This window comes from Mus caroli, unplaced genomic scaffold, assembly GCF_978045245.1.
Source record: "Mus caroli unplaced genomic scaffold, Mus_caroli_1 scaffold_1, whole genome shotgun sequence".
NCBI lineage: Eukaryota > Metazoa > Chordata > Mammalia > Rodentia > Muridae > Mus > Mus caroli.
Window position 1 is genome coordinate 3,874,878 of NW_028227256.1, and position 21,475 is coordinate 3,896,352.

At 37.2% G+C, this 21,475-nt stretch overlaps 1 protein-coding gene across 5 annotated transcripts in view; it reads left to right on the plus strand.

Moving 5' to 3' along the window:
• The window catches only part of St18 (ST18 C2H2C-type zinc finger transcription factor), a 130,925-nt gene that overhangs the window by 16,222 nt on the left and 93,228 nt on the right, over positions 1-21,475 (plus strand). For 3 of the 5 annotated variants that reach the window (XM_021182120.2, XM_021182282.2, XM_085835492.1), the window contains 2 exons: positions 5,497-5,569; positions 6,194-6,236. The gene's annotated coding sequence lies outside the window, so the exon portion shown is untranslated. The remainder of the gene's footprint in view (positions 1-5,496; positions 5,570-6,193; positions 6,237-21,475) is intronic. The other 2 variants (XM_085835497.1, XM_021182038.2) reach the window with 1 other exon arrangement.

Consider the following 21,475-nt stretch of genomic DNA (forward strand, 5'->3'; position numbering starts at 1 on the left):
CCATTTACTGCTGGTTTTCTTATGTCCCATCTAAGCTATGACTATTTTCATTGAACCAAAAAAGTTCACCTTCCCTAAATGACCCCATCCTCGGTGTGGGATTTGATAAAAGAATGCAGCTGATAGATTCCAACTGCTTCTTAGCCAGAAAAATCCAGAATGAAGACAGTAACGCAAGGGACGTTTTCTATAAGAACTCTTACATTATAGTGAGTTCACTCACCATAAACTAAACAGTGTCAATTCCTGAAGAATTTGGTCCAGTGTCTGAGTTATCATTCATGTGTAAAACTGGGAGTCACCATTATCTCGCTTGGAATCAGTGTTCTGAAGTAAATCCATTTGTATGCTTAGGTAAAAATAGTTGTCTTTTTCTACTGTCCTTTTATTTTACACCTTGTTTTTCTAGAAGTACCCGGTTTACTTTTCTGAAACATTCCAACATGTAGTCCCTGTTCCAGTTTAATATGATTGTCCTAACAGTGACAGTACTTAAAACCTACTGCTTTTTCCCCTATGCACCCAAGCTACTAGTTTTGTGTAATGAAAGTATAGTAGTGTTATGTATACTTTTTATATTTTTTATTTATTTTATTTATTTTATATTTTGTTCTCATCTTTGTTCATGAGAGAGTATTGCATATATATGCACATATTAAGTCCAGAGGTTGAGATTGGATGTCTTCCTCTGTCACTCTCCTTTGTTTTGTTTGGTTGGTTTGTTTTGAGAGAGTGTCTATAGCTGAAAGTATTTTGGTTAGTATGACCAGCAAGCAAGCCTCCAAGATCTGCCTGTCTCTGCCTATACAAGTCTAAGACGACAGGCACATGTGACTGAATCCACCTTTACATGAGTGCTGGGGATCTATACTCAGGTCCTCATATGTTCATGGCAAACATTTATCTATCAAGTCATTAACTAGGCCATGTTTGTGTTGATTTGTAAAGTGGGTATCAGCTTATTAATAAAGTATGCATGATATTCTTCCCCACCTAGGTATAGTGGCTCATTATCTATTATTCCAACACTCAAAAGAATGCAAGACAGAAAAATTGTTATAAATTTAAGCCCAGTATAGACTACATAGTCTGTTCTGGGACAGCCTGGGCTAAACAATGAGTTGTCTCAAAAACAAAATAAACAAAAACTAAAATGATTCTCTCTCCTTTCTAGGTATAGTATCAACAGACAAGATAGTCAAGTTTAACTATGAGTATATTCATCACGTTATCTAGTCTGAATGTATATCTTTATGCTCGCCACTTTTCTTCATGCAGTGGGATGTTGTTTGATCTGTAAATATTTACTTTGTTGATTTAATATATTATTTTCCTAAAATGCATACCACAGAGGTAGTGACCTTATCCTGGAATCCCCTTATCTTATTAATTTGCTAGATTGGTTCTCATCCAAATGACATCACTCTGGCTGATCACTTGCTCCTGGAAAGGAGATGGAGTTGCTCATCCTTGCTCATAGGAGCTTACAGTCTAAAAAGAGCAGGTGGGGCTGGGAGAGGTCATTTGAGGCTTATCACAGGGACATAGAACTATGAGTAGGTTGGGAAAAAAGAAGCTTTAAGGAGATGAAAGGAAACCTCTCTAGCTACCTGCAGTTAGATGTTATTTTCATGAGCATTCTTGCCAACTTAGGAAACTAACCAGATAGATTAGGAATTTAAGAGCAGGGCTTCCGTAGTTTAGAGGCATTTTACTTCTGTATACCTGTTTGCAAAACTTTCATGTGATAGAAAACCCAAATAGAATTAAAGACATAGAGTCAGAAAACTGAATATTGGTTGTGTTGGAGATGGGATAGATGGGGAGATGGCCAAAGGTCCAATACCTCTGTTAGAGTAGATGAATACCTGATAAATATTTGGAGTGGTATAGATATGTTAATTAGGTTGATTTGAGGCCAGGCAGTGATGGCACATGTCTTTACTCCCAGCACTCGGGAGGCAGAGGTAGGCAGATTTCTGAGTTTGAGGCCAGCCTGGTCTACAGAGTGAGTTCCAGGACAGCCAGGGCTAAACAGAGAAACCCTGTCTCAAACAAAACAAAACAAAAAATTAGGTCGATTCAATAATTAAACTTTATACCCATAATGTATATAGTTCTCAATTATCAATACATAATAAAATAAAAATTTTTTAAGATATGGAGAAGGTCAGATTCCATCAGTAACTACCAGCACTAACAACGCTGAATTGGCAAAAGTCCATTGGTTAATGATGGGATTTGATAAATGATAGAACCAGCATGAATTGAACTGGACTAACCTCTGAGCCATCACATGAAGCAGCAAACCTGGAGGTTCAATGACCACATTTGTATAGTCAGGTTCATTATATCTCTTAAAATTTATATAAGGAGGGGTATCAGTTAGGATTTCTTTGCACTCTCAACCCATGGTATTGTTTATCTGCCTTGAAATTTTGTAAAACTATGAAGAAACATTACATAAACTGTATTTCAAGGTCAGGGTTTTGATAGGTCTAAAGAATTTTTTTTGTACCTCCTTTTCAGAAAAAGATTGCATGGCCAAAATCTGTCCATTTCTGTTTTCTCTCAAACTTTACTTTTTGTACTTCTGGAACCAAGGGTTTTTTTGTTTGTTTGTTTGTTTGTTTTTGTTTTTTACCAAACCAGTCAGGTTGTTCTTCTGAGTCATTAATAAGTGAATCTAATACCTGCATCTCAAAGACATTTATTTGATTGTCTCTTTGATTTGTATGACAGGATTATCTTCCCTAACAGAGTGGCAGCAGAATCTATATACATGCTATTTGCTGAGCACTTGAGTTTCAACTGCCTTGTCTTCTACAGGAAAATAGGTGCTGAAAGAAGATTTTGGTATATAAGTCAGTGCCTTACCTAGATAATGCAATTCTGTACCCAGAACATTAGTTACCCAGATATTAAGTGAATTCCTTATTTGTGGTGCTATTATCCTCATAGTTATATGAGATTGAAATTCTCTATTCTTTCTGTGGGACAAAAGTACCAAAAACCAGAAGTGATATTGATACCTTTAAGATTTTTATCATGTGTTTACTGAACCTGCATGCATGGAGCCCTATTCTCGGAGCTTATCAAAGTGCTAATGTATAAGTTCACATCCAGGGAGATCTTCCCTGTCCTGGAGAGATCATTGCTACTGTTTTGAGAGCCACTCTAGTTTCCTTAGTAGAACACCCCAGGAATGTGCTTCACCCCAATGTATCGTGTCACTCCTCTCTCTCTCTCTAACAGTGTCTCAGACGCTGACACTCTGCTGTCTACATGAAGAGAAATCAAATTTCTTTTTAATTAAAAACGGGTTTTACTGCCCTGTGTCCTTCAAAACAGTGGTAATCAACACAGAACACTTCCTGTGTCAGTGTGCATCAGAAATATAGTGTGCCATTTAAAAGAATGTACTAGACTGAATGTCTCAAGGAGTTTGTATCATTGGTTGACATTTTAATTTTTATTTATTTTATAATTTGTAATTAATTGATTCACATATTTTATTTGCTTTTTGAAAATTTAAGTATTGTGTGAAATCTTCTACTTGTAATTTGTGTGCTTATATTTGATAATCACACCTGTAATGAAGCACATAATTACTATGTCTTTCTTGATCTGAATGGCTTCATCTGAAGGTAAGAGCAAGTTCAATAATTTATAAAGTGTTTTTCAGTGTTGGGACAGAACATTCAGTTTTTATCTATTCCTTTCCCTCCTGATGCATTAGTGCTAGAGCAAACAAGTGGCTCTGAAATAAAGAGCACAGGCTTGTCTGTTCCATGTGGGCATTTGTTAGCTTTGAGTTGGAGACTTTTTGGTATCTCTAATAGTTAAGGCAGTGGTTCACAAAGTTCAGTCCTCAATGATCAGCATTATCAACATACAAGAAGTTGTTAGGTTCTCAGGTCAGGTTCCCCCTATGTAACTGGAATCAGTTCTCTGGGCTGAATCAAGCCTCTGCATAACTCTGATGCAGGCTAATGATTAAGAAATACTTGCTCCAGTTGTTTTTGATCCACATGAAGATGAAGCTGAATAGCTGCTACATGTCAGTGGGAAGGCCTAGGTCCAGCCTGTGTATGTTCTTTGGTTGGTGGTTCTGTCTCAGAAAGCCTCAGAGACCCAGATTAGTTGATTCTGTTGGTTTTCCTGTGGAGTTCCTATATATGGCATATATTCTTCTAGCTGGGCTGCCTTGTCTGCCCTCAGTGGGAGAGGAAGTGCCTAGCCTTGCAGAGACTTGAAGTGCCAGGGTGGAGGAATAGCCAGCCCCCCACCCCCACTCACAAGAGAAGAGGAGGGGGAATGGGGAAGAATTGTGGGAGGGATGACAGAGAAGGGGACAGTGACTGGGATGTAAAGTGAATAAGTAAAAAGAGTTTTTCTTGTTTATTAAAAAAGAAGAAAAGAAAAGAAAAACAAACCACTGCTTCATTGCTCTGTTATCAGTGCAGCCTTTGGACTAGCAAGGAGCACGTGACCCTGTGAGCACTGTATGATGTCACACTACACCTTGCAGTGTCCACATGAGACCCTGCCTAGTAGCAAATGCCGTAGGTAGTCTCTGTGTAGGAAAGTCTACGAGCTTGGGAGGTAGAGCCTGGAAGTTTCCAGTAGAAAAAATCTTTTATTCAGAGGCAGTTGGAGTGTGTTTTAATAGAGCTCCATGTTACTTTACTGTTTGGCTAGCCCCTCAGCTACCTCTGTATTAAAAAAGGCAAAAGAGATTTATAAATTTTTTCACTAAACCGATCAAATTATATAAGGGATCGCTGTGTCAGTATCATATGATGGAAAGAGAACAGTTATTTGGATTAATGACATGTAATATAGGTAGTAAATCATCTATAGGCTGTAGGTATGTTGTATACCTAGATTTACATACATATGTGTGTGCATAGTGTGTGTGTGTGTGTGTATATGTGTATGTGCTCTGTCTAGCGATGATATAGTAGCCAGCAATGTTCTTGACACAGACACAATTTTCAAGTCTCTTAATTTTTTAATTTACTTTGCAGTCTCAAAACTATACCTGGCATCCTTCTCTCTTAATCTCTTTTCTACCTTTGAATGTTATTTTCAGTAACACGACTGTTCTAAAGAAATCTTTTTTAAAGCGAAGGAAGCTGTACAAATCAGAGGTTATTTGTCTCCCATTGCAGTGGGAGTTTTGCCATGCAGTGGTACTAAAGAACAAATGACACAAAGCTTTTGAGGGAAGCAAGGAAGTACACCTTCTTCCAAGGCTTTTACTCTTATATATCTATCTATCGAGGACAAACCCTGTTTCCAGGCAGAAAAGTCATTGATCAAATAAAACCATTTTTTTGTTGTTGTTAAAAACAATTTTATCATGGAAACATATGAGCAGTAAAGGATTTATTAAAAAAAAACAAAACAAAAACAAACAAACAAAAAACCTTTTGAAACCTTTACAACACCCCCATATGTAAATAGGTCTGTCACTCCTGTGTTTGTCCACAGCTCCGGCTCCAGATGAACCAGGGTAGTGTGTGGTGGCAGGAACAGCTGACTCATTAGTAGAGAGCAGTGAAAGGTAATTAACCCTGGGAAAAGTACAGCTGCCATGCGGGCTGTTCCTTTCTGTAGAATCTGATTAGAAATTAGTGTTAAACCACTGATTCTTTTTTTAAAGACTATCCTTGATAATTCATTTCCCTTTCAGGTGTGCTCCTAGAAAAGGTTCTCAAAAGTACTTATGAACAAAGGTCTCAAATATAAACAATGTTTTCTCTTAATAGTGGGCACCTGTTTTTCTTGGTGTAGGATAGTCTTTAAAATAATGTGTCTGGTTATTGAATGTGATACTAGGCAGACCCATATTCTGATACTCAGTTCTCATATTACCCTAAAGCAGTATTCTCAACCTTCCTACTACTGCAACCTTTATACAGTTCCTCATATTGTAGTGACCCCCCCACCATAAAATTATTTTCATTGCTACTTCATAACTGTAATTTTGCTCCTGTTATTTAATTTGTAATGTAAATATTTTTGGAGATAGAGGTTTGCCAAAAGAGTCAAGACCCACAGGTAGAGAGCCACTGTTCTTTGCTCTAAAGGATTGTTTTATGCAATAAATAAATGTAGATAATTGCTAATTAACTAACTTTTCTCTTTTCTTCTTTCCATGTCTTCTCTGATGATGCCCCCTCTGTAGCAATGACATTTCTTCTGTTCAAGTTCAATAGCTGCTAGAGAAGGTAAGTGATGCTTATTTAAAATGAAAATTCCCCTCCAAAATGCATCCCCAATTTCTGTGCCCTTCCAAAATATATGAGAACTTAAGAAAGTTGATTTTAGAGAACCAATAAATATGTTGGTATTTATTAATATTGGTACCAAGATTTGTGGCATCACATGTATGATAATGAGGTGCACGTGTACTGAAATATTAAAAATTCATAGGTGACTAGGAATTGTGACTTATAAGACAATTGTCTCCCTCCCAAAGAAGGTCCTGAAATTGGTGAACGTGTTTCCCTACATAACAAATTGGATATGAGTCAATTAAAAACTTTGAGATGGGAAGAATATCCTGGAATATAAAGGAAGGATAGACTGCTCATGGTTCTTATGGAAAAGGCAGTAGAATTACTCAGGGAGCTGTCCTTGGATAATGTTCAGTCAAACCACATTGCCAGCTTTGAAGATGAAGGGGGCATAGTTAAAAAACATCAACCTCTAGAGGCAGGAATGACTCTCATTGTCATTTTGCAGCTCCATGTTGTCAAAAATAAGGAACTGAACTCAATCAAGCTAGCTTGGTGAGGAAATTGATAAATCCCTTACAGCTTAGCCTGACTTGGTTTCACACTGATAAGACCATAAAAAGACCCCAGGGCTTCCACAACTATAGAATAATAACAGGTCTTTCTTTAAAGCTATTAAGCTTATTAATATTTGTTAAAGAAATAATAGAAAAGTAATAGAGAAAGCCAACCAATAGGTAGGAAATATTTTACAGCTAGTAATATAAATCCTAGGAAGACTATTCTATTTCTGAATGAAACAAAATTTTGGGAGACCAAAACTGATATTGTACGATTATTTATTTTAGGATATAAATGATAATTATTGATACACAGTGACCTTATCTTCCATTTTCTAACACTTCTCCTTCTCAAAAATTCAACATATCATATTTCTATAAATATGGTAGTTGTCTCACATAAAAAACAAAGGAATGCATGTTTTATTAACTCTTTCAGTGAGCCTGAGTGAACATGAGCTAGGGTAAGAATAACAGACTATCAGAGAGGGCAGTAGCTTGGGTCTCTGCTGCAGAAGCTTAGCAACCATAAAAAAGCAGAGGCTGCTATGTCAACAACTTGTCAACTGTGGGATAAAGAAGCTGGTAGTGACTGGACTGGACTGCCCTGTGTTTGTGTGTAAATTGGTAATATGGACTTGGTATAGGTATGTCATGATGAAGGGATATTAAGCAGTATAGTGTCTATAACACTGCATGGTTCCTGATAAGACACCAGTAAAGACGATGGACATTTGCTTAGTGAATTCTATCTCCTTTTACTGATGGTAAAATCACTAGATATATTTTGTCTTTCCTCCTAGAAATGCTTATTTTCTTTTTTGTTTTGTTTTGTTTTTATTTTTTTCAAGTTTTTTATTAGATATTTTCTTCATTTACATTTCAAATGCTATCCCAAAAGTCCCCTATACCCTCCCCCAACCCTGCTTCCCTACCCACCCACTCCTACTTCTTGGCCCTGGCGTTCCCCTGTACTGAGGCATATAAAGTTTGCAAGACCAAGGGGCCTCTCTTCCCAATGATGGCCAACTAGGCCATCTTCTGCTACATATGCAGCTAGAGACACGAGCTCTTGGGGTACTGGTTAGTTCATATTGTTGTTCGACCTATAGGGTTGCAGACCCCTTCAGCTCCTTGGGTACTTTCTCTAGCTCCTCCCTTGGGGGCCCTGTGATCCATCCAATAGCTGACTGTGAGCATCCACTTCTGTATTTACCAGGCACTGGCCTAGCTCACACGAGGCAGCTATTTTTTTTTCTCTGTATTATCAAGGTCAATTTTGAGTACATGGCCATATCTCACTTAAAGTAAAATGGTCAGGACCTTCTGGCAAATTTTGAATGAGAAAAAGCAGACTCCACGAATGACGTCTCATAGAGCTGAAATGGGTCAGCAGCTCCCCTAAACGTCATTTTCCAAAATCTGACTAAGTGTATTTCTTTTCAGATTTGATTTCAATTTCCCAAGAACAACCAATGAAGGTTAAGTCATAATGATATAAATGAAGTGAAAAGATGATGCTGGGTAAAAATCTGGCATAGATCTGTTACAACTCACAAGGTGTCTTCTTTGCATCAGAGAAACATTTTAACAAATAAGAAGAAAACAATGCTGAGTATGGTGGCTCAGAACTCTAATCTCAGTAACTGAATCTGAGGTCTTCTGGGATACATAGCAAGACCTTATCTCATAATAAGGGAGCAAAACCTGTCAATTTTCTGTAGCTGGCAAAGCAACCAAAGTGACCAAACCTATAATATCCCAGATGCTGAGTGACTGCAATTTATATAAATCAATTGATAACCTATAGTCTCAAAAATCTGAAAATGATTATTTGGGGCTTACTTTAGCAGTAATGTACTGAGCACATGCCGTAGCCATAAAATTGTACTTAGGTGACACATTGCTCCTTTCATAGGCCTACCTAAGCCTAGGTAAAAGCAGGAAGTCATGAGTAAGTAGAATGCAAGGCATCATCAAAATGGGCAGGCCCTCAACATTCTCTTCCAGTACAAGAATGTCGGGTATGCTGTCAATCATGACTGGGGGCAGATTTTGCAGTTCTTATCCTGATGAAAGAAGATTTTTAGAAAAATACAAATAAAAAAAAATCAAGACATTTAATTTCAGCTAGTTAGTTTAACCATCTACTGTCTTTGACCCTTTTACAACTTTATAAAAATGTAACTTTAATCCATTGACCGAACCAGTTTGACCCCTGGCATCCTTTCAGAGATCTTTGAGAACACTTTCTTATTTTCTTTAGGGTTCTCTGAATGTCTCAGGAATCACTTAGATCAATTAGAACTTTTCTGGGCTTCCCTCATACCCACTGATTCCATTGTCCCCTTCTCTCTCAGGACATTCTACATCACATTGGGAGCCTTGAATTGCTAATTTGTACTGTTGGGGACAAGAGTTGTACCTGAACTATCATTTTATACTCTTTATTTCTTAGGGGGCAATATGTATAATGCTGTCCAGTAACTCTATCTTGAACCATTGGTAGTATATATATATATTTTTTTTAAAGATTCATTTATTTATTATATGTAAGTACACTGTAACTGTCTTCAGACACTCCAGAAGAGGGAGTCAGATCTTGTTACGGATGGTTGTGAGCCACCATGTGGTTGCTGGGATTTGAACTCCGAATCTTTGGAAGAGCAGTCGGGTGCTCTTACTCACTGAGCCATCTCACCAGCCCCCGGTAGTATATTTTAAGAGAAAAAATACTTATGTGAAAATAATCTATATTAAAGATTCTACTTTATAATGATAATAAAAATCCAAGGATTATTTCTCCAAAGTCCATTAATTCATTAGTCTCAACAACGAGCAATCATACCATTTTCCTTTTAGACTTCAGTAGATTCTCCCATGCCATTTTCATCATCAGAAAATGAAGGCAAATGGCTATAGTTTTTCATCTAAATTCATACTTAAAGACTATTGTGAAAATGTTAATGAAAACAAAATATTTACTATTAATAAAAATATCCGACTTGCTGAAAATATTCTGAAGAATGTCTTGAAAGTAGTAAGGAAAGTGGAAAATGTTCAAGGATATAAAAAATAATGTAGAACCATTATGTGTATATATATGTATATATATAATGAAATAGCCTAAAGAGATAAAAATTCCCTTTGTATAATGAAAGCCTTGTTTTTAATCAACAAGTGTTCTTTGAACTCCATTAAAAGTGTTTTGACATTATAAGGATGTTTAGTATAGATTTACTCAAAATAGCATATTTAGTTGTAACACAAGCTTTGAAGTGAAGTGCTTAGTGTAATAAAACATGGTTTCCATAGTTACCACAGGAGACCAGAGAATAACTTTATTTCTTTGGAAGCCAGGAAGGGGCTTTAAAGAAAAGATTAAGCAAACAGACCCAGGCAGGTTCATTATTTATGGTTCACATCTCATTGGCTTTTTAAAAGAGTAAACTCTTGATATTATAAGAAATTAGAGTGTCTCTACTCAAATCTAAGGCGGCACATTAAGAAATATCAACTTTCCTGTACTCTGGGCATTTCAAACTCAATTCTGAATCAGAGGAAAGACTGGCTGAACAGGCAGCTTTCTGGTACATTTTGTCTGTGGCGCTTTGTTGATAAGCTATGTCATAAACAAGTCGGTTTAAACTGCTTGGGGAAGGTAGTAGTTCATTGCTTATGGCGAATCAGGGACCATAGGCAACTTTATTATTCACAGTCAGGCATATCATAATGGCATGCTTTACAGAAGGGAACTTGAAATCCATAGTGGAGAAGGTGTCCTCAGTGCTGCCATCATTGTTTTCTCTGAGTGTGAATGGAGGTCACTGTCACACTGTCCTCTGCTGCATCTAACCCAAGGAGTTTTTCAGTTTCCAATTGAGACACAGGATGATAGGGTTTCTAGACTCTGAACCTTCAGGTCTCCAGTCTTTAAAGCAGTTGTGATTAACAGGACTTTTGCAAAGTTTCTATGTAGTTACAAGGACAGTTTCAATCTTCTGTCATTTTTTTGCATTAGCTATGATTATGCTTTTACCACAAAAATGCATTTGTTTTAAAGGTAACAATACAGACTGGGAGAATAGCTTATGTTTCATCTATATTTATCAGCATTCACTGTACATTTGTGTCTTCATTACCAGGAAATATTAAGGGACATTGTGCCATCTATTCCTGTTTACAGTTTATTATGCAGAGATAGGAAACACTTAGCATGTAAAATGAATGTAGAAATTATTCCTGGATAGAAACACGGACATTTCCCACTCGTTGGCTCTTTCTCCTCCATCACCGGATCAGAGTGTAATTGTCAGTAATCAGGCCTGCTTGCTGCTGATAAAACCACTCTGAATGCTAGCAGCCTTCTTTGTGTGATGACTCAATTATTCCAGAAGTGCCTCATCAAATCTGCCCCATCAGCTGGGCTAATAAATAAGGAGAAGAAACTGGCCCCCCAAAGCAAATTATAAATCCATTTGCATTAACCATTTCGCTGGTCCATGATCGAGGCAGAAATAAGCATGGCAGATTGTGTTAAGCTTATTTGAATATGTTTATAATGTTTACACCATGCAACTTTTTCCCACAAGGTGTTGGAATTATCAGTCATGAATGGCATCTAAATGCAGATATATTAATTACCACATGGCTTTAAGTATCTTTCAGGGCTATTTTGTTGCTTAAATCAGGAAAAAAGTTAAATCATCTTGAGGGAGAAATAGATGTCTTATATAAGATACTGGAATTGTGTCAGACTTTAAGGAGAAGGTATTGTTATTTTTAAAGGGACTGGAAGGACATATATGACTACTAGAATACCTACTAGTATAAATATAACACTTTGTCTGTGAACAGTGGCAGCCACAGTTATTTCCATCCTCTACATGGCTTCAGTCTCTAAGCAAGCAAATCAAAGTGGCTGTCAAACTCCTTGTACTGAAGATTTCTTGAAATGTTCCATAGGATAGAGATTCAAAAGCTGGACCACTAAAAATCAACTAAATCCCTCAATGGTAATTAGTACATTAAGTGATAAATACTACTTTATTCTTTTAAAATGGCCAACTGTATTGACATTTGGATTATATTGGGTTTTTAGTGATAAGTCAGAGAAGTATTAAAAGTAGATGAATTTGGGTAAATAATATAAAATCTATAAAATAATATAAAATCTAATTGAATATCCAGTAACTTAAAATTGGAAACATCCTTTCTAAAACTAAGTGATTTCACTGTCTCATCGCTTTTCCATGTGGACTGTGCCAGGCTGATAGATGCTCCGTTTCCTACTCTTGCTCTAATCAGACATCTGACTGTGAACTGCTTGTAGAGGAAAGCTTATGGACAGCAAGAAGTGCTTTTATTTGCAGAAAAATTTTCAATTAAACTCATATTACGTTCATTTTTCCCCAAAACAAAGTGTGTTATCCAATACCAACCTGGAGAGTTCAGCAGAAGAAACTTTTTTTTCAACAATATAACTATTATGTGGCAATAGACTCACAAAAATTGGATGCATCATCTCCTAAATTGAGAATTGTGTGACATAATGGGAAAAAAACTGTCCTGAGGCTTATTGACTAGAACTGAAAAAATAGAGAGATAAATACAAATGTTAACAAGAGTTATGAGAAGTGAAATGACAAGTGGAAACTGAAGAGTCACTTTGTGTAGCTATAAGCATTATATATGTATATTATTAGTTATACACAAGTATGCTACTATGTGATAATAATACTACAAGTATTTATATGTATATTATAGAATACTATATCATTATACAAACATTAGCTGTAACTAAAATTATTATTGATTAATATAAATATATCTTGATATCTAGAACTGCAAAGAACTTGTATTTCCATTCCAAAGAATAGTAATAATCTGTGAAGCTGTTAAAGGCTGGAACTGTGGATTGGCCAGTACAACTGATAGAAGCTGTTAAAGCAGGACCTCAGAAACAGTGATGTCAAAGAAAATATGCTGGTATTTTTATGTGGACTTGTTAAGGTAATAAATCTTTCCAGACTTTGGAATCTTTGGAGACTATATTTGAACTTTCCAGGCTTCTGGGAGGACTGTTGGGCTTGCATTTCCTGAGTAGACAGAGCAGGCTGCTTTCACTAATAGGCAAACTCCACAAGAACATTGGCAGTGATGCTGAGCTCATGTTAGTTGTGCCACACTGATGATGGTGGTGAGGTCATGGTAATTAGAATACATTGTCAGTGATGGTTTTTTATGCTATACATCACTGATGGTGGTAGTGAGCTCATGTTAGAACATATCGATTGTGTTGGTGACTTAATGTGAGATCATGCCAGTTATAACACATTGGCAAATGGCATTGAGTTCACATTAAACTGGAAGTTGTGCATAGTACACGCATTGCTTGAGAAAATCATTTGCCCCGTTGTCAAACTTTTTATCTTTCATTTAGTTTGGGATATTTAATAAATGTAAGTATGCCTATGATTTACAGAGTTGATTTACAGATCATAGCTCTTGGTCCATTCATCTAAAGAACAAAATACCATCTCAAATGTACATTTCTTTTCTTTTAAATAATGTAACATATTTATCATATTGTAACAGGTTTGCAGAAGCAGGTAGTTATCTATCAAGCAGTTATTAAGGCCTGGCATCCTCTAATTGTTTGAAAAAAAGGGAAGTCAGCAAATGGAGTATTTGCTGATGACTTCAGGTAGCTAAGATATTTGAACATCCAAGTCATTAATTAGAAAGACACTATGTGGGCTGCTATCCTGCCATACCATGGTTGCCATGTAATTTCATCTTTTAAGGTTGCTCTTTCAGAAAAGTGGGGACTTCCATGAAAGTGAGTGTATGCTAACAAGTGGAAGAAGTACTGCTGGAAGCCCTTGGTCCTTGGTGAAAGCCTCCAGACCTGAGAGTAATGTCTTAACAATGTGCCTTCCCCATACGCTAATATGCATTTAAGTTGGGGAAAAGCTGTTTTGTTTTTTCTAAAGGAACATACAGAACAACTAAAGAGCGACAAATAATAATTTCTAAAACTTAGGGATTGACATTTAATAAAAGTGGGGGTTTAAAGGTATCATGAATATGTATGAAAAGAGGAACCCAGGTTCCTGTGTGACTGTGCTGGGTTTCCACGGAGGAACTGGGAGGAACTTGAGTGATGGACTCAGACCTGACAGACAGACCTGGAGAAGCCCTGCTTCACATTTCTGTTTCACTCTGCTTCTATACCCTGGGTCTTTGCGTGTCAAATCCTATTCCTAAACTTATCTTTTCTCAGCACCCTCTGAACACTTCTCAAGCAGATCTCAGCTGTGCTGCCTCCGTTCTAGTCTCCAGGGAGGGAAGCCACAGCAGATGGGGTTAGGGCAGAGGGCTGACGCATCTGACAGCAAACGGCAGCGAGGCTGCAAAGTAGAAACTCTGAGCGTCAGGAAGCTCCTTCTCCCAGGAGACCCAAATAACCACTGAAGAAAGTTGAAAATGAGCCCTTTGAGAAACGCTATTAAAAGTAGTAAAAAATTGCGATTGTGCAGATGACGTGCTGCTGTGTGCTTATTCGGATGCTAATGAGTTTGACATTAGGGAACTCAGAGGCTTTACAGCTACTCCCTTATGCGATTCCGTTCTTTATTGGCAATCTTTGAGAAAATAAATGGAAAATGTATTGCTAATAAATACATAACACGATAGGGCATTAGACAGAAACCCATTACTTTCAGGATTTAGAAAGAGCTTTGTTCACCAGTATGACTGCTTCCAGGATCTTTTGTTTTAGGTTGGTGTGTGGCAAACAAAGGGAACTAAGCAGGTGGAAAGCTCCAGAACTCACTCTATCAAGAGCACAGCAGAATGGGCCAAAAACCTTTTTTTTAAAGTTATGATCAAACACAAAATAAGAATTCCCTAGCTATGGTACTACTTTTTCCATTCTTCTACTTGGGCAATGTGTGAGAATTTGCTTCCTGCTTCTTCTGAACAGCCACAGTTGCTGACTTGAGTTGAAAAAGCATCTGTTTCATGTCTGGTCAAAACTTGCAAGGAGCAGGCGTGTGTGGGTGAGAGGCTGCTGCTTCAGGACACTGCACTAGGTAAAAGGCCAGCAACAAAAGTCTCCTGCAAAGAAGGTTGGAAGCTTGTGACTTAAAATGTCAGCACTGCCAACTGTAAACCTTTAACCATGGGTATGTGTGCACGTGGCATTGGTATAGCAGGGCCCTCTCTAGGATTCTAAGTACACTACACTGGCTTTCAATGTCTTTTTTTTTCTCCCACCCTAGAACCAAATAGAGGAGATGAAGCCTTGTGTAGTTAGTTGATGGTAAAATAAACAGAAAACAGGTTGTTTCCCTGAAAAGTGAATTAAAACGCTAGACATGAGATTAATAACAACTTCTGCTGGCCCTTTCAGAACAGCTCAGGTAACAAGGGAACAGTCTGTCGCTTGCAGCTTCTTCACTAGGGCTCATTTCTTTTTGATGGCTAAGAGTAATAATAGGCATAATAGGACTAGGGATATAGCTCAATGGTAAAGTGCTTGCCTACCATGCATAAGGTTCTGGCTTCAATCCCTAATACTATAAAAAATGAATCATAAAATTATTATTAATAATACAATTTGTAATGTAACAATTTTATTCTTCTTATAATTTGGCCAACCAAATTATAGGTACAAGATGCCAACATGTCCTCTGTCATTCACTAAGGTTCTTTTAAATAAGCAATTTTCTGGTCCAGCCTGACATGCTTCCTTTCTTTTACTTTTTCTTTCACTATTTCAAAATTTCCTACTAAATTGAACAAAAATATTGAGTCACTCGGAGGGGTCAGAGCAAGCAGTTGGCACATTCAGGTTAACTTCAGAAAGAGTGGTGTGATCTCAGTCTTATAAAAAATTTAGAATAGATTGAAAGAAAACTCATTTAATAAAAGAATTTTTACCAAGGCTTTCCTGGTCACCTCCACGCATTTGCTTTGAACTTCATTGTTGCTGCTGAGTTTAGAATGGTGATCTTTTTCAGAACAACACTCAACTTACTGTTTTAAAGTGCTAAGCAACTGACATCCTCTAGGGCTGCAAACTGTTCTGTATGTAGTTACTGGTATCTGCCCTCACAGAATGGTTCATGTTTTAAAAGATTTAAAAATCTAATGTGTATTCATTTGTATTAAAAACTAGTTAGGTTAAAGATACTTTAAAAATACAATGTTATAAGTATCCCAGATGACTTACAGGGCTCATTCCAACAAACACTGAAAAGTGAGAAATTTGATTGTCCATAAGACAAAGTCTACTTCAAAAAATGTATGTTTTATGAAGAAAATATTTTCTAAAATTTCCTATTTTGCCACAGATAAATCTCAAAATATGAGAAAGGGAAAATGTCAAAGGCCTTTTATATGTTTGCTACCTTAAGTAATATTTAAATGAGGCATATTTTGAAAATACACAAAAACTCCAAAACACAAAGTTGGTAGTGCATCCACCCTCACCCCATGTCACAAAAGTGTGACTTTGAGGCCATGGTACAGCGTCTGATAGAAATCTGTGGCATACACTTGTTATCTGTGGGGGAAATAGAACAATTTGCTGAAGATATGTGGCAAAAGGATGCAAACATATGGCTTTGGTTTACATTCAACATTGCCAGTTGTAGAACTTTCTGGGTAGACTCTACAATAGTGATGGCAACTTGAAATCAGAAAAACACTATAGCTAAAGACTCGACTATAAAGTATTTCCTCTTGCTGCTGAAATTCATTTGGGATTCTAGAAACTTGCCTTTGCAAATTATTTCTCCTGTGAGTAATGTGCACTAATGTGGTCCTTGGATAGAACTATTGCCCAGAGTCTAGTCTAATAAACTGTACTGTCTGATAGCAGGTGAGTCTACTTCCTCCTGCAGGTTTGCTATTGGTTGGAGAATTAAAAAGGGCTAAGAGAGAAAAGACCACTCATAACTCTAAACTAGACATGCTGTTCAACCCCCAGCCTTCTATATAGAATCAAAGATCATACAATAATACATATGCAGATGTGAAGAATTACAATTAAGAATTGGAAGCCTTAAATAAGTGTGAATTAGAAAAAGACCCTTATACTTATGTCACCATGGTATGCTATGAGAAAGAATTTTGTTACATTCCTAAAAGGTTGACACTGAACATGCTTCTGTTTGTCCTGAGCAATCAATAAATGCATTAGAATTATAGAATAAAAAGAAGGCAAGAATAGAGAAAAATAGACAAATACTCTACCCCTGCATCTCTCACCACAAGTCAGCACTGTATTTAATATAACAACTCATTTCTTCACAACTTTCCTTCTGTAAAGTATACATCTAGGCCACCATTTTATACTAACCCACAGGTACATTTAGAACAGACTAGCATCATTCAAAGAAAAGACAATCAATGCTGAGCTCTTTGTCCTCAAGCTAGACAAATTTATTCTGATAAACTGTCATTATCTAGTCATTTCATTTTCTTGAGTTCCAGGCCTTTTCTAGTTTCCTAGGTCTCTCTTTTTTATTTTTCTAAATTTCACTTCTGACAAGGAAGTATCCACCAAGGATACACAGCATCTCAGGGAGAGGAGCAAGGACCATCTTACACAGCACAGCAGCCTGTCCATTTTGCAACAAATTTCTCGGGATTGAAAGGACCTGTTGTGAGCTGGGGCGATAGGTAAGAAAGAAGGCATGTGCCTGGCAAATGCAAGGCCTTGAGTTCAATCCCTAGTACCACTGTAAATTAAAAAGAAAAATCAGAGAGGACATGTCATAAGAATAATGAAATGTAACCCATAATATAATATAGTAAAATACTGTAATTTTAGACATGCCAGGGAAGAATCACAGTGAGCCTTGGTTAAGAAATAAAAGAAATTCAAACAGAGCTTGATTGTTAAAAATGCTTTTTGCACAAGTATAAGGACAAGAGTTTGATCCCCAGTAACCATGTAAAAGACCACGCAAAGCAGTGTGCACTCGTAAACCTAGTACTAGACAGATGGAGACAAGAAGGTCCCTGAAACTCAAAAGTCTGCCAGTCTATCTGTATCTGGGAGCCCTGGGTCTCTATCTCAAAAAGTAAGATAGAAAGCTACTGAGGAATGACACCCAAGGTTGACTTCAGGCCTTCAAACTCCACATACACAAGTGTACTCATCCACACGCAACAACTCCCTGATAAACAAAACACACAAATAAAAATAAAAAACAAAAACTTTAAAAGGGAAATGAACATTGGATATATAGGGAAATTTCTTCAAGTTAAAAGTCCCTGTTTGAGGTAGCTGTTGACACAATGTTAACTGTGTAAGAGTTTTCAAAAATTACCTCAAACCAAAGTTATTAGAATGACTTTTCCATGTGTTATGACCTGCACTTCCACAAAGAGCCAGACTCTATGAATCTGAAATTGGATTCTACATAGATCTCTATTGAAGAAAATGTGAAGTGCAAGTGCAATTGAGGTTGTAAATTCACCACAATGTTCCTTGAACGCCCCTCCTTCTTCTTCTGCTTCTTCACCTTCTTCCTCCTCCTTCTCATCCCCTCCTCCTCCTCCTCCTCCCCCACTCCTCCTCATCCTCTTTCTCCCCCTCCCCCACTCCTCATGTTCCCCCATTCCTTCTCCTCCTCCTCCCCCTCCTCCTCCTCCTTCTCCTCCTCCTCCTTCTTTTTCTTAGAAGATAGCCTGGGGCTTCCTTTCAACTCCATAGTAGGGCTCAGGTTTCTGCACTGGAGTGTTGAGGTAGAAGTCTATTTTCTTTTGCCTGTGATATAATAAACTCCAATAAAAAAAAAATAGTCAAGTACAGTACCTAGGAAATTGTTCATACATCTCTCTGCATAGGCCTGTAAGTAAGCAAAGATACTAAATGGCATCTTTCAACAGTCAACTAAACATTGATTTTCATGCTTCATTGGGTATCAGCTTATTTCTACCTCTGACTCATATATCCTCTATGAAATGTTGTTTATTAACATTCTTCATTTTATCAGTGTTTTTCACACTTGCCATTTGTTCTTACATTTGCTCATCTATCCAGAAGATCATTTATACCGGGAAGCCTTTTTCAAAAATTTCCCTCGTTGCTTTATAAGTTAGATTCTGAACATGAAGTACCTTTTTCTTTCTGCTGTAATATTGCACGTAGTTTATCTGAGCTATACATTACACTGAATTCTTCCAAGTTTGTTTGTTTGTTTGTTTGTTTGTTTGTTTACTGACATAGGGTCTCACTGTGTAGCCATGGTTGACATAGAACTTTCTATGTAAACCAGGCTGGCTGGACTCAAACTCACAGGATCCACCTGCCTCTTGCTCCCTTGTGCTGGGATTAAAATTATATACTACCATGTGTGATTCATATTAATGTGGTTTCAGAGCAAAAACAATTGCAAAGGCAAATTAGAAGAACTGCTATAGGCATCTCAGAAATATCTTCTATTTTTTCTGCATAACTAATGAAGTGAAGTAGACAGTGTTCTACAAAATTCATAGGACAGGTCTTAACAAATAAATTTGTTTTGAAAAAGATCATAATGTTTGCAGTATTAACAGCAATCTTTTCAATAATATTGTGGTGACTAAGCGAAAAGATAACATATATCACTTGCCAGTAGACAAAAAAAAATTTCTAAGAACTGTAATTTTCAAGATTGTGTTACATATTATTAAATCATTTTGCCTCAAACATGTAACAGTTGTCTGCCTCCTTTATAATTCATGAGGAATTGAAAAGGGTAGGAAACTCTCCTACTCCATGTCTTCCGACATGAATAGGACAGAGATCTTTTTACCTTGAATGCACATGATGAGAGCAAGACATCTACTTTAGTAGTCTATAGAAAAACTACCCATGTTCCTTTGCAGTTTATCAAAAAAAAAAATGGAGTGATTCAAATGAAGATCATTTAGAAGTCTGTGCTCACATGTATAAAGCTCTAGAGAACAAAGACCTGGTGTGTGTGTGTGTGTGTGTGTGTGTGTGTTCACAGTGCTTTCTATCACTGAGTTGTGCCATGGTCCAATAAGATCTGATTTTGAATTACAATGGAAGAAAAGAGAAAGACATTTCACAGTTTTAAAATTTCCCACAAAAAAAAATAGAGCTTATGTATTTTAGGTTTCTGATTTATTGTCCCCCATGTGACAGACCCTGAACTTTCCACTGTTGATTAACAGAGTAGAGAAGAAAAGGCCAATGAGACTGACATCCTATAAATTATAGCCTTGTTCCATTGCATGCCTATGAATTGGCCCAAGTTCATCCTCAAAACTTACTAAGAGTTATATAGGATATATATGTTACACTAAAAGAAAAGAAAAGAAAAAATAATAACCCAACAAAATACAATTATGAGGTGAGATTCCAAGATCAATCAAGGAGTTTTGTGTATTTCCACCCCTTCAGGTGGCATTGTTGAAGATATGAATTTGTCAGGTGGCTACAGCACAGTCCCATGACTGGCTTCTCAATGCTGCTATAAATAGGATTGTATTTTAATATGGTTATGAAACTTTTGTGTATGCCTCTGGAACTCCTGGCAGTCTGTCTTTCAGATTTGGTAAAGAAACTCATGGAATTCACCCTTCCCTCATGTTGGGGGCATTTTTCAGAATGGCTAGGGAAAGTTAATAGCACCATGTTGCAGGATAGTAGACTTGAACTATGTGAATGCTTGCCCGTGGGAGTGGCTTCCTCAGAAATCTGTGATATGTTTCATCATTTTAACCCTCACATGCTACTGATCTCTCTTAATCTAGTTATTTGGGTAGCACACAGAGCTAGGTTTGCATGAGCTGAGCCACTTTATATGCAGCGGAGATCCTCCTGGGAGGAGGGGATTTCACAACACAGTCCAAGCCATCCTGAGTAAACCAAGCCCTTTTAATCCTAGGCAGTGTCGCATCTGTCATAAACTCATATGGCTTCAAAAGAAAGAAAATAAACAGAAAAAAACACCTCTGTTTTATTGTTTTCTCTTATTGTGTACTTTTAAAATATTTATAACAATGAACCATTTTATTTAGACTAAAGTGGCTGCTGTTCAGCCAAAGCTATGAACACTTTTTGTTTGCTAATTTTAAACGCAGTTCAATGATTGGTGTGGTGCTTATTATGAAGCAATGACAAAAGAGTTCTGGTGGGTTTAATAGTTTTAGCTTACAAGAGCTGTTGTTAATTTCATCTGTAGTGTTGCAGGTGAAAAAATGCACAATGGATAAATAGTCTATATTAGTTTAACTGAACATAATATATAGTGTGTTCTGGAGTTGTTTGTCTCAATAGACTATAGTAATCAAAAGTAATGAACCTATTATGTGCAGGACCTTGGAGAGCGTCGAATGGCAGTAAAAGTGTGGCACATAAAAGGTTTATTAAAGGAAATTAAAGTCCATCATTGCCACACCTGCTCCCCTATTATAAGTCCATGGCAGGTCAGTGCCTTCAATCACAACCTAGCCTCTGAGAGCGGAGTCTAGCTTCCATTACCATGGCAGTCACACTGCCGCTGTGCACATCAGGATTTAAGGACTGGAGCCACGGAGCATTCCTGCTCCCTGTCTCTTATTTTTTCCACAAGCAAAGTACCTTGTTTATATTTAAGAATTCTAAAAATGTGCAGAAGTGAATTAAACTAAGAGGTTATT